Raw genomic sequence first — 13,371 nt, 5'->3', positions numbered from 1 at the left:
AAAAGACGGGGCAGGGGTGGGGCTGGCCACGGAGCTGTTGAGCTGTGGGGGTGCCAGGGGCAGGGGTCCAGAGCAGCTCACCTCCCCTCTGGGAGCCTCAGTCTTCCCATCTGTAAAATGGGGTATTGGCACAGACCTCTGGCCATCGTGAGAAATGACTGCTGCCATCCCCAGGCTTGGCACCCACTGTGTTTGGCTGGCCTCATTTCCTTCCCTTTTTTCTTGCCCTGCTGCTCTCGGGGTTAAGCAAGACTTCGCTGAGGTTGTTTACTGTCTGTAGGGTCACCCTGCAGCAGCTGGTACCCAGAGGACCAGTTCCAGCATCGGTGGAGCCTGCCTGAGGAGGAGGAGAGGAGTCTCAGGGTAGGTGAGGGTCCTTGGTCAAGAGCGGAGCTTGATCCCTCGGCCCGGGGCTGGGTCTCAGCTCTGCCACTTACAGAGGGCACCACACCCCTCTTTAGAGTGGGCACAGCAGGGCCACCTCTCAGGGCTTGTGGCAGGGATCGCTCTTCTGATGAGTGGCTGTGCCCAGCCCCTCCCTCCTGTGTGGGACCTACAGCTCTGCCTCCAGCCTCTGCCTCTGCTGCCCTGCCCTCTCGTCCCCATCCCCTTTCTGGCAGGCCCTGAGTGAGCCCTGCGTGAAGCTGGGCCTCTGCTCTTTTCTCTCAAAGCCCAAAATCAAAAATCTTCAATCATGGTAGTGCCTGTTTTACTTCTCAGCAATTTGGGAGTGAAGGGTAAATACGAGGAAGAACTTTGGCGAATTACTCTTCTATACGTTAATCTTCTACTCTGCGCCTGCTCTGTGCCCGACATCTTACAAATACGATCTTGTTATAACATTGTCACTCATCTCACAGAAGAGACTAAGTTTACCACATGGTCGCCATAGTGTCTGGCCCTTACTAGATTTCAGAAAGTATTTATTGGATGGATGGGTGGATGAACAGGTGGAGTATGGGTTGCTGGATGAGTGGGTGGATGAATGATAGATAGATGGATGATGGATAGATGGAAAGAAAGGCGGATGGATGGATGATGGATGGGTGATGGAGAGATGAGCAGGTAGAGGGATGGGTGGGTGAATGGATGGATGGGTGGATGGATGGATGACAGATGGTGGGTAGATGGATGGATAAATGAGTGGGTGAATGGGTGGATAGATAGATGAGAGAATGGATGGATGGATGAAAGGACAGGAGGATGGATGGACGATGGATGGTGGATAGATGGATGATTGGATGAGTGGGTAGATGTATAATGGATGGATGGGGATGGGTGAATTGATGGATGGAGGGGTAGATGAGCGGATGGGTGAGCTCAAGTCTCATACTCAGAGGATGTCAACGGCAGAGCTGGCAAGGGTCCGACTTAAAGTCCAGACCCTTCCTATGTCTCCCCTGGGGTCTGTGCCTTCCTTCACTCACACCCAACATCTCTGCATCCCCTGAATCTACATGTCAGCAACTCCCACACTTATATCCCCATCCTGAGCCTCCCCTGAGCCCCAGCACCTCTCTCGGGGGAAGTTCACCTTCTCCTTCCAGACATTTCAGGGGCAGGGCCAGTTTTACTGACATGCAACACGTGTGGTGGCACACGCCCGCACACAGAGGAGCCCCCAGGTGGGCCAGCAGTGTTAGGCCACTATCAGCCTTCTGAAGGAGGATCATCTGCTTCTGGACCGCAGTTGACTACGGGTAAGTAAAACCATGAAGAGGGAAACCTCAGCTAAGCGGGGACCACTGTGCAAACGACGAAGCACAAATAGTGTAATTCGGTGAGTCCGCATACAGGCTAGGGACTTTGCATTTAAAACTGGCATCACACAAAATATACGTGAACATCAAAATTCAAAATTTGTTTGTTTTGTTTTATTAACATTTATTCAAAATATGAATAATATAAATTTTTAATTTTTCTTTACTTAGAATGACATTAAATAGCAAATTAAAAACACTACAACAAGTCGAGAGGAATGAAAGGGATGGGAGGAGGCCCTGGGGCCCCGGACCCTGCGTTCAGGCACAGGCGTTGTGGCAGGAGGATGCGGCCCATCTCGGCCATCACATTATCTCCTTTGCGCAGACCAGGGCAGGTGGCTCGGGCATCGATTTGCACGTTCCTCCATCCGCTCACTCAGTAGCGTGTGCTGCCCACCATCAGCCCTGGGACAGGACTCGGAGGAGGGCAAGGTGGAGATGAAGGCCGGGAGGGCTCTGCAGGAGAGACAACAGCGTGGACTGAGCGCAGCATTGCAAGAGCCTCACGTCACTATTGCGGCTGGTGCAAGGTAAACAGAGCAAACAGAAAGTCCCTTCTCCTTCCTTTGCCTCAGTTTCCCCATGTGAAAACGCAGCGCACCCCTCCAGCCCTGCAAACCAGCCCCCAGGCCTCCCTCGCCTTCCCATGACGGGCACCGTGGAGACCTCCCGCCATTCCGAACAGGAGGGCGTGTGCGCCCCCTAGAGGAAGCCAGGGCAAAGGAGCCTGGCACTCGTTCCCCTTTAACATCTCTGGGGTGGTAACAATTGCCACCTCCACGGAGGGCGATGCAGCAACATCTCTCACAGTCACAAACACACGTACCCTTTGACATTGTCATTCTACTTCCAGGAATTTATTCTAAGCATGTCCAAACACACGTGTGTGAGATGGCAGAGTTGAGGTCTATGCAGACTGATCCACTGAGCAAATAAATGAGATCAGATCAACAGAAAGGGCAGAACGGCATGCTGGGTGGTCCTCAGAAGTGAACGAGTTCTTCATGAACCTAGATGAAGCGAACTGTGCTGAGTGGCCGTCTTGGCTGGGGCTCCCAGCAGCATCACCTACGTGGAGATTCCTGGATAAGCGGGCACCACGTGGGGAGAGCTCTAAGCGAAGTGGCAGGAGAGAGCCGAGCCTGGCCCTGCAGGGGACTCGGGAGGGTAGGTACTGCCTCACGGCCCTGGGGGTTGAGCTATGTTCCTGTCCAGGCAAGGGAGCAGGGCACTGGGTCTCAGTCTTAGGCTATGGGCTGCTCCGGGAGATGTGAATTCGCAGCCACTTCTGATTCTGTGTGTGTAGACAAAGCAGACTCTGGTAGCCCAAGGTCAGTTCTCCAAATAAGAGCTTCCGTTGCCGGCCCTTGGAGAGAAAACACCCCAAGCCAGGAGAGGGTTGCGTGCACACACTCACAAAGTCCAAGGGGCCCCGGGCAGAGCACCAATGCTGTCTGATACAATCATTGGCGAAAAGGGCAAGGGAAGAATGGCCTGCACAGATGTACAACCGGGGCCAAATAAAGGTTGGAGAACACAATAGTGTTTGCTTGTCGCTGGAGCGCACAGCGAATCTGGCTTTGGCGGTTGCCTCTGGGGAGGCCCCAGGAAGCAGGGGTGGGGGTGGGACAGGCCAAGTGACTTACTTTTGCTTACCATCCTTCTGTACTTTTAAAAAAATTTTCCACTGTACAAGGTTTACCCACTCAAAAAAACAAAATTACTGTAAAAACTAATCTTGCCACCTTTGTGGGTGAGAAAACTTAACACTGTTAAGATGGCAACACTCTGCGAGTTGATCTACAGAATCTACGCAATTTCTATCAAAATCCCAGCTCCCTTCTTTGCAGAAATTGACAAGCTGATCCTAAAATTTACATGGAAATTGAAGGGATCCAGAATAGCGAAAACAATCGTGAGAATAGAACAACGTTAGAGAACTCGCATTTCTTCATTTTAAATGTTTCTATAAGGTTATGATAATCAAGACGGTGTGGCACTGGCATAAGGATAGATGAATAGATCAGTAAAACAGAATTGAGGGTCCAGAAATCAGCCCTCACGTTTCTGGTCAATTGACTTCTGACAGGGGAGCCAAAATGATTCAATGGGGAAAGAACAGTCTTTGCAACAAGCTGGTGCGCGGACCACTGGATCTCCACATGCAAATGAAGGAAGTGGGACCCCTACCTCACGCCACATACAAAAATTAGCTCAAAATGGGGCAAAGATCTAGAGACCATAGCTAAAGCTATAAAACTCTTAGGAGAAAACATAGGATAAATCTTTATGATCTGGGATCAGGCAATGGTTTCTAGATACAACACCAAAAGCATCGACAACAAAAGAAAAGAAAAGATAAATTGGACTTTATTAAAAGTAACTTTTAGTCTTCACAGGACACCGTCAAGAAAGGGAAAAGACCATCCACGGGATGGGAAGGAATATTTGCAAATCATATATCTGATAAAAGACTTATATCCAGAACATATAAAGAACCTTAAACTCAAAAATAACAAGCAAATGATCCAAACTAAAAATGAGCAAAGGGGGTCGGCCCAGTGGTGTAGTGGTTGAATTTGTGCACTCCTCTACAGCAGCCCGGGGTTTGCGGGTTCAGATCCCAGGCATGGATCTACACACAGCTTATCAGCCATGCTGAGGCTATGAGCCATGCTTCCATAGAGGAAGACTGGCACAGATGTTAGCTCAGAGCCAATCTTCCTTATTCAAAAAAAAAAAAAAAAGGGTGGGGTGGGGCAAAGGATTTGAACATACATTCCTTCCAAGAAGATATACAAACGGCAAACAGCATCTGGAAAGATGCTGGACATCATTAGCCATCAGGGAAATGCAGATCAAAACTAAAATGAGACACCACTTGTGTTAGCCTGCTGGGTTGCCGTGAGAAATGCCACAGACCGGGTGGCTTAAACCACGGGAACGTGTTTTCCCCCCGTGCTGGAGGCCGGAGGTCTGAGCTCTAGGTGTAGACAGCGCTGGTTTCCCGTGAGCCCTCTCTTCCTAGCTTGTAGCAGCCGCCTCCCTGCTGTGTCCTCACATGGCCCTTCCTCTGTGCTTGCAGGGAGAGAGGGAGAGAGAGACAGGGACCTGGCGTGTCCCTCTCCTTGACACGAGTCCTATCAGATTAGGGCCCCACCCTTACGACCTCATTTAACCTTAATCACCTCCCTCAAGGCCCTGTCGACAAATACAATCTCATTGAGGGTTATAACTTCAACACATGGATTTGGGGGGACGCAATTCAGTCCCCAGCACCACTCACACCCACTGGGTGGGTCTTCTCAAGAAGACACATAAGAACAAGGGTTGTAGAAAGTGTGGAGAAACGGAATCCCTCACAGGCTGCCGGTGGGGGCGCTCGCTTTCACAGCTGTGTGCCTCAGGAAAAGTCAGCACAAGATGAGTTTTTGAAACCCAAGGATCTTTTTTTTCTTATTACTGTGGTAAAATATACATAATATGAAATTTGCTATTTTAACCATTTTTCAGTGTACAGTTCAATGGCATGAAGTACATTGACATTGGTGTGCAACCGTCACCCCCGTCCGTCTCCGGAACTCTTTCATCTTCCAGTGAAAACTCCGTCCCCATGAAACACCAGCTCCCCTGCCCCATCCCTCCAGCCCCTGGCGCCCACCCTTCTACTTTCTGTCTCTACGAATTTAACTGTTTTACGTCCCTCACGTAAGTGGAATCCTACAGTATTTGCCCTTTTTGACTGGCTTATCTCACTGACCATAATGTCCTCAAGGTTCATCCATATTGCAGCATCTGTCAGAATTTCCTCATTTTTTAAGGCTGAATAGTATTCCATTGTGTGGCTGGACCACATTTTGTCTATCCATCCATCCATCGATGGACACCCGGTTGTTTCCACCTTTTTGCTGTTGTGAATGCTGCTGCTATGAATACAGATATACACATACCTGAGTCTCTGCTTTCAATTCCGTTGGGTGTATACTCAGAAGCGTCATTGCGGGGTCATGTGGTCATTCTACGTTAATTTTTAGAGGAAGCTCCATGTTGTTGTCCATAGTGAAGCCCAAGGATCTTGAGGGTTTCACAGAAGGGGCAGCTCTCTCTGGATACTCACAGGAGAGGAGGGGGACAGTGTTCTGCCCTGCTGACCTCGGCTGGTCACAGACCACCTGCAGAGATAAGGACCAACTAGCGTGAACATGGGTGTCAAGCAGACCCTGGTGCAAATCTTGGCCCTGCCACGAGGCATGGGAGCTCTGTGGGGCTGTTTCTCCAACCTTGTGGGCTCGGCCTTGGGCGGTTTCGATGAGCTAGTGTGTGTAGACAGCCCAGCCAGGCCAGCTCTCTGCCCGCCAAGTGCCAGAGCCATTGTCCTTCAAAATTCAGCCAGACAAAAATCAATGCCCCCAAGGTGGAGAGCTTAAAAATAATCTGCCCACATGTGACAGCTCGAAGGCAGTATAAACAAAGCCATGAGATAAACTAAAAGAGGCCACCCTTTCCAGCCATTGTCTCCAGGTCTGAAAACACAAAAAGAAACAAAGGTTGTGAAAGTGTATACCCCCACAAATCACACCTAAACATGTTAACATCTACAGGCAACTGCACAACACAAGCACACTGGCTTAGCTGTTGGGTGCAGGCAGTGAAGACAGCTGGACCTGGGTGCAAACCTGAGTTCAGCATTTACCAGCTGTGGGCCCTCGAGCCGACACCATTGCCTTCACGGGCCCAGTTTCCTCCTCGGTAACCTGGAGCTGATGACAGCCCCCACCCAGGAGGCTGTCACGGGGGTTAAACAGGATGATACAGGTGACGGGGAAGCACAAAGCCTGTCCCCGAGTCTGGGCGCAACCCCTGGGGCTGTTAGGACCCCCTGTGAGTCCTCCAGCCCCCTGGCTGACCCCCTTCTGCACTCAGGCATCGCTGTGATCCCCCCACTTACAGCTCCAGCACCTTCACTCATCTGCTCTCGCCCCTTAGGCTCTTCCCAAATGGAACCCGTCTCTCCCCACTTCCCAGATGTGAACAAGTCACCTTTACTTATTGTTGTGGGTTGAATTGTGTTCCCCCTAAAAAAATACGTTCAAGTTGTCAATGCAAACAATCAATAACCATTCTATCAAAAAAGAAAGGGAGAGAGAGTTTTATTCGAGCCAAACTGAGGGCTGTAGCCCGGGAGTGCAGCCTTCACAGAGGCAGGAAGCGCTCCAGAGACCAGGGACCTTCAGCACAGCTCTGTACCTTTCCCGACAAAGAGACAGGCACCAGGCATGACAGGGGGACATTCTTTCAAGGACTCAAGGAGATGGTTTGTCATAGAGTAGCACATACACAGCGGGCCAACGAGATCTTGATGTCACAGGAGAGACACTTGTCTTCAAAGAACGCTGGTGTCATAGGAAGGGAGGTGTCGATTCTTGTCTTCAAAGAATAGATTCTTCACTGAGGATGATGGTTAAAGCAGACATACAAAGTGTGTTTGACGAGCCACAAGTCAGACCTCTCGCTTCAGATAAAATTTAGGCCAAATCCAGTTTAAACAGAATGGCTTCCCCAGACACCTCAACATACAAAAATTTTCTTATGTCAAAGTCGTGAGGCCAGCCTGGTGGTATAGAGGTTAAGTTCTTGCACTCTGCTTCATCGGCCCGGGGTTTGTGAGGTTGGATTCTGGGCGCGGACCTACACACCACTTGTCAAGCTAGGCTGTGGTGGCATCCCACATACAAAATAGAGGAAGACTGGCACGAATATTAGCTCAGGGACAATCTTCCTCACAAAAAAAAAAAAAAATCTATATAAAAAAAAGACCTAGCCCCTGATACCCAAGAATGTAACCTTATTTGGAAATAGGGTCTTTGCAGATGTAATCAAATTAAGGTGAGGAGTAGGATGGGTCCTAGTCCGATGACTGCTGTCTTGATAAGAGGAAAATTTGGACACAGATACTCACAGGAGAAGGACATGTGAAGATGGAGGCAGAGATTAGAGTGATGTCTACAAGCCAAGGAATGCCAAGCGCTGCTGGCAACTCCCAGAAGCCAGAAAGTGGCAAGGAAGGGCCCTCTCCTGCAGCCTTCCGAGAGAGCACAGCCCTGCCCACTCCCTGATCTCGGACTTCTGGCCTCCAGGACTGGGAGACCATAGTCTCTGCTGCCCTGAGCCCCTGGCTCGTGGGACTTAGTTGGGCAGCCCCAGGAAACTCACACGCTTGCCCTCTTCCCTCCACGCATCACTTCCCTTTGATCTTTCCCCTGTCCCAATACCATCCCCTCCCTCCAGGTTAGTCTCAAAGCCTCCTTTTCCTCCAGGAAGCCTTCCCTGAGTATCTTTCCCTCTCCTCCCTTTCACTGCTGCTTCTGCAAGCGTCTGCCCCATCCCCAACTTCCCATAGCGCTTTGTACCTGACTATAACACGCATCACGTTCCACCCTAAAGTAAAATGTAGTAGGTGACCTCCTTGAAGGGTTTCAGAAGATGCTTCCTTCCTGGAAGAGGTGACCCTGAACAGGGTTTCAAAGGATGAGTAAGAGTTTGCCAATCAACCTAGGATTTAACTGCTTTATGCCAGTCACCAAGTATGTTTATTTAATCATGTGTTCATTCGACAAGCGTTTGTTGAGCAGCTATTCCACTGACTTGTTCACAAGAGTGTGGCCCCCAGGGGCGGGACGGCACCTCATTTATCTCTGGCTGGTCTCCTGCACCACCCAGGAGCTCCTAGCAGCCCTGGCCCAGGCTCAGCTTGAGTTCACACCCAGCCAAGGTTTGTGACTCAAGGGCATTTTCCCAGGGTGGATGGGGCCTGGGGGACGGGAGCATTTGGCAGGAGGAAGGGAGGACGGAGGGACTCAGAGCCTCCCGGGTGAGTGACAGTGGGGACCGCGCTGTATTGAAGCAGGTCGGCTGGGGAGACAGTCCCGATTCCAAATCCCGGCTCTGCTGCTTTCCGGCTGAGTGACTGGAGGCCCTAAGGCCTGGTCCTTACCTGTGAGATGGGGTGACAATGCCCGGCCGCCTTCCAGGTGGGCGCTGGCGGGACCCCCGCAGTAACGGGCGCCGGCCAGCAGGGGGCGCGGGCGCGGCCGCCCCCGGAGAGCCTGGATGCCGGCGGCCCGAAAGCCCCGGGGACCCTGCGCGGGGCGGGGCGAGCGGGAGGGAGGCGGCCCCTGAGCCGGTGGCCGGCCGGGCTGGGATCCTGTGCGGGACCCGCCGCGGGGACAGCGCTGGGTGAGACCGGCATCCGTCCCCGGGGCGCGGGGGTGACCGCCAGGAGGTGTCTCGCAGGCCACAGGCAGGGCCGGCCCGGGCCGTGGGGCTCTGATGGTAGTACGATCCAGAGCTTTGCGGAGCTTCCCACGTCCAGGCGCACATCTAACTCATTGAACCCTCCCTGCAGCCCTATGGAAAAGACAGGACGATCATCCTCCCATAATACACCTGAGGAAACCAGACACAGAGAGGTTTAGGAGCTTGCCTGAGGTCACACAGCCAGTAAGTGGCAGAGCTGGGCTGAGAACCCAGATGATGTGGCAACACTACCCTCTTAGCACGGTGCCCTATAGCTACTCCGGCCTCTTGGCCAGGTGTGGCTGACGGACAAGGAGAAGTTATTGAGATGAAAAGGAGAGGAAGGGAGTTCCAGCAGAGGGAACTGCATGAACAGAAGCCCTGAGGCATGAGGGTATGGGCAGAGGGACAAATTTTTCAGAAGAGCTGCCCCATGGGGTGGGGTACAGGAAGGAGGGCGCAGACGCCAGCAGGGGCCAGATCAAGGGGAACCGCTGGAGGGCTGAATGCAGGGGGGTGAGGAGGTCAGGTCTGCATCTGGAACCTTCTTGTGGCCTCATGTGGAGAGGGACTGGAGGGGCCGGATGGGAGGCAGGAAGGCCAATGAAGAGGCCAGCACCCTGTCCGGGAGGAAGCCGCAGGGGGCTCTGGGCTGCTGTGACCAGGCTCCTTAGTCGGGCCTCTCCTGGCGACCAGTGACAGAAATCGGCAAAGGGCAATTTAGAGAGAGGTTCCAGGGGTACCTCGTCCGTGGCAGCCATACAGCTGGCCGCTGGGGATCAGGGCACGGAAGGCTGTCAGGGCCCTGTCTGTCTGTCCTGTCTGCTTCTCCCAGCCTCGTGGTTTCCTCCCTCTGTCTCCCCAGAGATGTTCTCCGCGTGGCAGTGAACGTGGCCCCTTCAACTCCCTGTGCTGGTGTCAAGTCCCAGCTCGGAAACCATTGGCCCAGCTGGGGGCAGATGCCCGCCCAGACCATCATACTGTGGCTGGAGACAGGGTCGTGCACAAGCATGGCGCGTCCCTGGGAACCATATGGATGGAGCTGGGGTTAGTAGCTCGCAGAAGGAATGAGGGGGACCACAGCTGACCACTGGAGCCGGCACACCCCTGCCCCGGCCCGGCCTTCAAGACATCTGGGTTTAAAATACTAACTCCTCCTAGTCTGAGTGAATGTTTGTGAGATAGCACAGCCAGCTAGATGGGTCAATCCTGGGCACACGTCTACCAGGTTAGCTCACTTGTCTCTCTAAGCCTCGGTGCAGGAGCGCTTAAAGGCTTCTGAAAGATCTGGGTTCAAATCCTGACTCAGTTGCTGTGGTGGATGAAAGACAGCCACAGAGTCTCTGACATCGTTTCTTTGAGAAGCAAGCCCCACGATGGCTTGACCAGCGGAACATGGTGGAAGTGAGGGTGCGCTTATTTCTGGGTCTGGGCTTTCGGAGACAGGCAGGGCCTGGTCTCTTGGAGCACTTGTTCTTGGAACTAGGCTGCCATCCTGTGAGGAAGCCCAAGCACTGAGCCACAGCCCCCAGACAGCGCCAGCTTGGTGACAAAGGAGTGTGCCATCTTGGAGGTGGAGGCCCAGCTCCGGTCCAGCCGCCTCGCTGATGCCGCGGAGCAGAGCAGAGCAGAGCCTTCCTCACTCAGTCCTGCCCAAACTGTGGATTTGGAAACAAAATTAAATGCCTTATGAAATGTTTGAAGCCACTGAGTTTTGGGGTGGCTTGTCATGCAGCAACAGATCACTTAGAATAACTTACTGATGCGGGCTCGGTGAGTCCAGCAGTCAAAAGAAAGATTTCTTGGACTCTCAAGGTCTGATAGTAGTGCTTCTTTACAGAGAATAGCATGGGGACAGGACCCGTGGGCAGTAAGAGCTGCAGCATGGGGACAGGACCCGTGGACAGTAAGAGCTGCAGCATGGGGACAGGACCCGTGGACAGTAAGAGCTGCAGGCATGGGGACAGGACCCGTGGGCAGTAAGAGCTGCAGCATGGGGACAGGACCCGTGGACAGTAAGAGCAGCAGGCATGGGGACAGGACCCGTGGGCAATAAGAGCTGCAGCATGGGGACAGGACCCATGGGCAGGGAAGGGCTGCAGGCATGGGGACAGGACCCATGGGCAGTAAGAGCTGCAATGGGTTGAGGGTAGGGCTAAATTTATAAGGCATAGGTCTATGAGTTACTTCTTTGCAAGACAAAGGAACGATCACCTACAAAAGTCGCTAAAATGGTATCAGTGCAGGTCGGGTGTGGTTATCGAGTGGTCCTGTAACTTTGGATAGGAATCAGGTCGCATCAGGTCAGGACATCCTGTGCTTCCCGGAGGATGATATAGATCGGTATGTAGGGCAGGACGCCTTGGCCTTGTCTCCCTGGGGCAGCCTTGATCTTCATCATTATCACTTGTATGACCCTGGGCAAAATATTTAAGTTCTCTGAAACCTGTTTCCTCCTCCAAGAGGTGGAGATAATATGTACCCCACACAGTTTCAGTGAAGAATTGGCACCCAGAACACTGAGCTGCCCTCGCCTCCCAGACCGCGAGCCTGAGTCGGCCGCTGCCCTGCACCGTGGTCCCCCAGCTCCCGAAACTGTGCTGGGTAAGAGATCCCCCTTCCACAGGTAGTGAGACCCAGAGAGCTGAGGACACTTGGCAAGGTCACGCACCAGCGAGAGGCAGAACGAGGATTCAGACCCAGGTTGGGGTGACGGTGCAGCCTTAGAAATTTCTGGACGTGGCGCTGCCCCTGCAAAGCGCATTTCCCAAAGTGTGGCCTCCCTTCTTCTCATCCTCCTGGGTCTCCTGGTCTTGCTGAATTTGCTTCCTTTTGCAGCAGCCTCCTTCTTCCTTTTCAGGAAACCCCGTTTCGCCAAGAATGGCTAAAGCAGTGCTGCCACTGATGAGATCTGTTCCACGGAGACTCTCGGCCCCGGCCCTGAGGCCTGCTGGCCTGGGAGCACCCCCTCCCCACCCTACCTCAGAATCTTTTCGGGCATCTCCCTTGCCTGCGGAGGAGGTATGGGGCTTTGGAATCGGGGACTCAGGCCCCACACTGGACTCTACCGGTGACCTCGGGACAGCCTCAGTGTCCTTGTCCCTGAAGTGGGACGCCAGTGGCCTCCTGCCAGGGTGGCTATGAAGGTCAGTGAGGAGCAGATGTGACCGCTGCTTGTGTGCTCCAGAGGGGGTGCGGGATTGAGGGGCGCTGCCGAGATGCCTGTCAGGAGGCCGGTCTTCCTTGGGTGGGAGAGTGCTGCTTCCCTGGGGGCTTCTCCTTCCCTGCATCCCTCCAGCATCCTCCCTCCACCCTCGAGATGGACCCAGCTGGCTCTGGCCTCAGGGGGACCAGAAATGTCAGTGCACAGTGTGTCTCCTCTCTCTTTCTCTTTGTCAGTCTGCCTAGAGGTTTCCACAGTGTTGATCTACAGAGCCAGCTTTGGTTCCAACCGTCTTCCTGACGTGTGCTCTGATCTGGTCGCCTGGGGTGTCCTAACCCGAAGGCCTCACGTTGGCTGTGGAGCCTGACACTGCCCTTCAGCAGCAGAGCGGCCTCAGCACCAGGTCTGCACCCAGGCTCCTCGGCGCCGTGGGTGTGGCCCAGGCCCCTCCCGACCTGGGAAGCGGCTAGGACAGTCACAAGCGCTCACCCTAGCAGAAGGACGAGGGTAGGGCATCTGCACACAGTCAGCCATTTATGTGAGCCTCGCTGCAGCCCGGTCACATGGGTACTATTGTTAACCCCTTTGTACTGATGGGGAAACTGAGGCAGGAAGAGGGGAAGCGATTTGACCAGCAAGCCAGAGGTAGAGCCAGGTGATCTGGCTTCAGACCGGCTTTTAGCTCAGGCTGTGTGGCCCTCAAGGGAACGGGAAAACATCACCCTCCTCTTCTCCACCACCGCCAGGCCCAGCCCAGACCCCCTGGTCCCTGCCCTGGATCCTGCCCCAGGAACCTGCCTGTCGCCCTCCCGTCCATGGGGGCTAGGGGCTACAGTACCTTTCTGAAGACGAATTCTCCCTCCTTCCCCTTTCCTGACTCTCACTGCTCTCGGGGTGCAGGCCAAATTCCTCCCCATGTAAGGCATCCCCCATCAGCCCTTCCCCCAGCCTCACCCCGGCTGTCATCCTGTACCTGGTCCCAGCTCCAGGTACTTCTGCGCTTTGTAGCTGCACCTGACCATGAACTCCCCGGGGGCAGAACAGCACCCCCCACTCCCCACCCCCATCATCTTCTGTGTCCCCAGCACAGAGAGCTCAGACAGAACAGGAGAGTTGAAATGACCCTCCCTGGATTGGGTTCCTTTGGGT

General features: G+C 53.6%; 1 long non-coding RNA gene across 1 annotated transcript; it reads left to right on the top strand.

The window, feature by feature from the left end:
* The first annotated feature begins 244 nt into the window (after positions 1-244).
* Positions 245-5,716, top strand: LOC123290270 (uncharacterized). The gene is made up of 4 exons (XR_006534652.2): positions 245-363; positions 2,089-2,293; positions 2,617-2,930; positions 5,277-5,716. It is a non-coding gene; the product is annotated as an uncharacterized lncRNA (long non-coding RNA).
* Positions 5,717-13,371: the final 7,655 nt, after the last annotated feature.

This window comes from Equus asinus, chromosome 12 (genome assembly GCF_041296235.1).
Source record: "Equus asinus isolate D_3611 breed Donkey chromosome 12, EquAss-T2T_v2, whole genome shotgun sequence".
NCBI lineage: Eukaryota > Metazoa > Chordata > Mammalia > Perissodactyla > Equidae > Equus > Equus asinus.
Note: the sequence above shows the minus strand (reverse complement) of the source record. Positions and strands in the feature narration are given on the sequence as shown.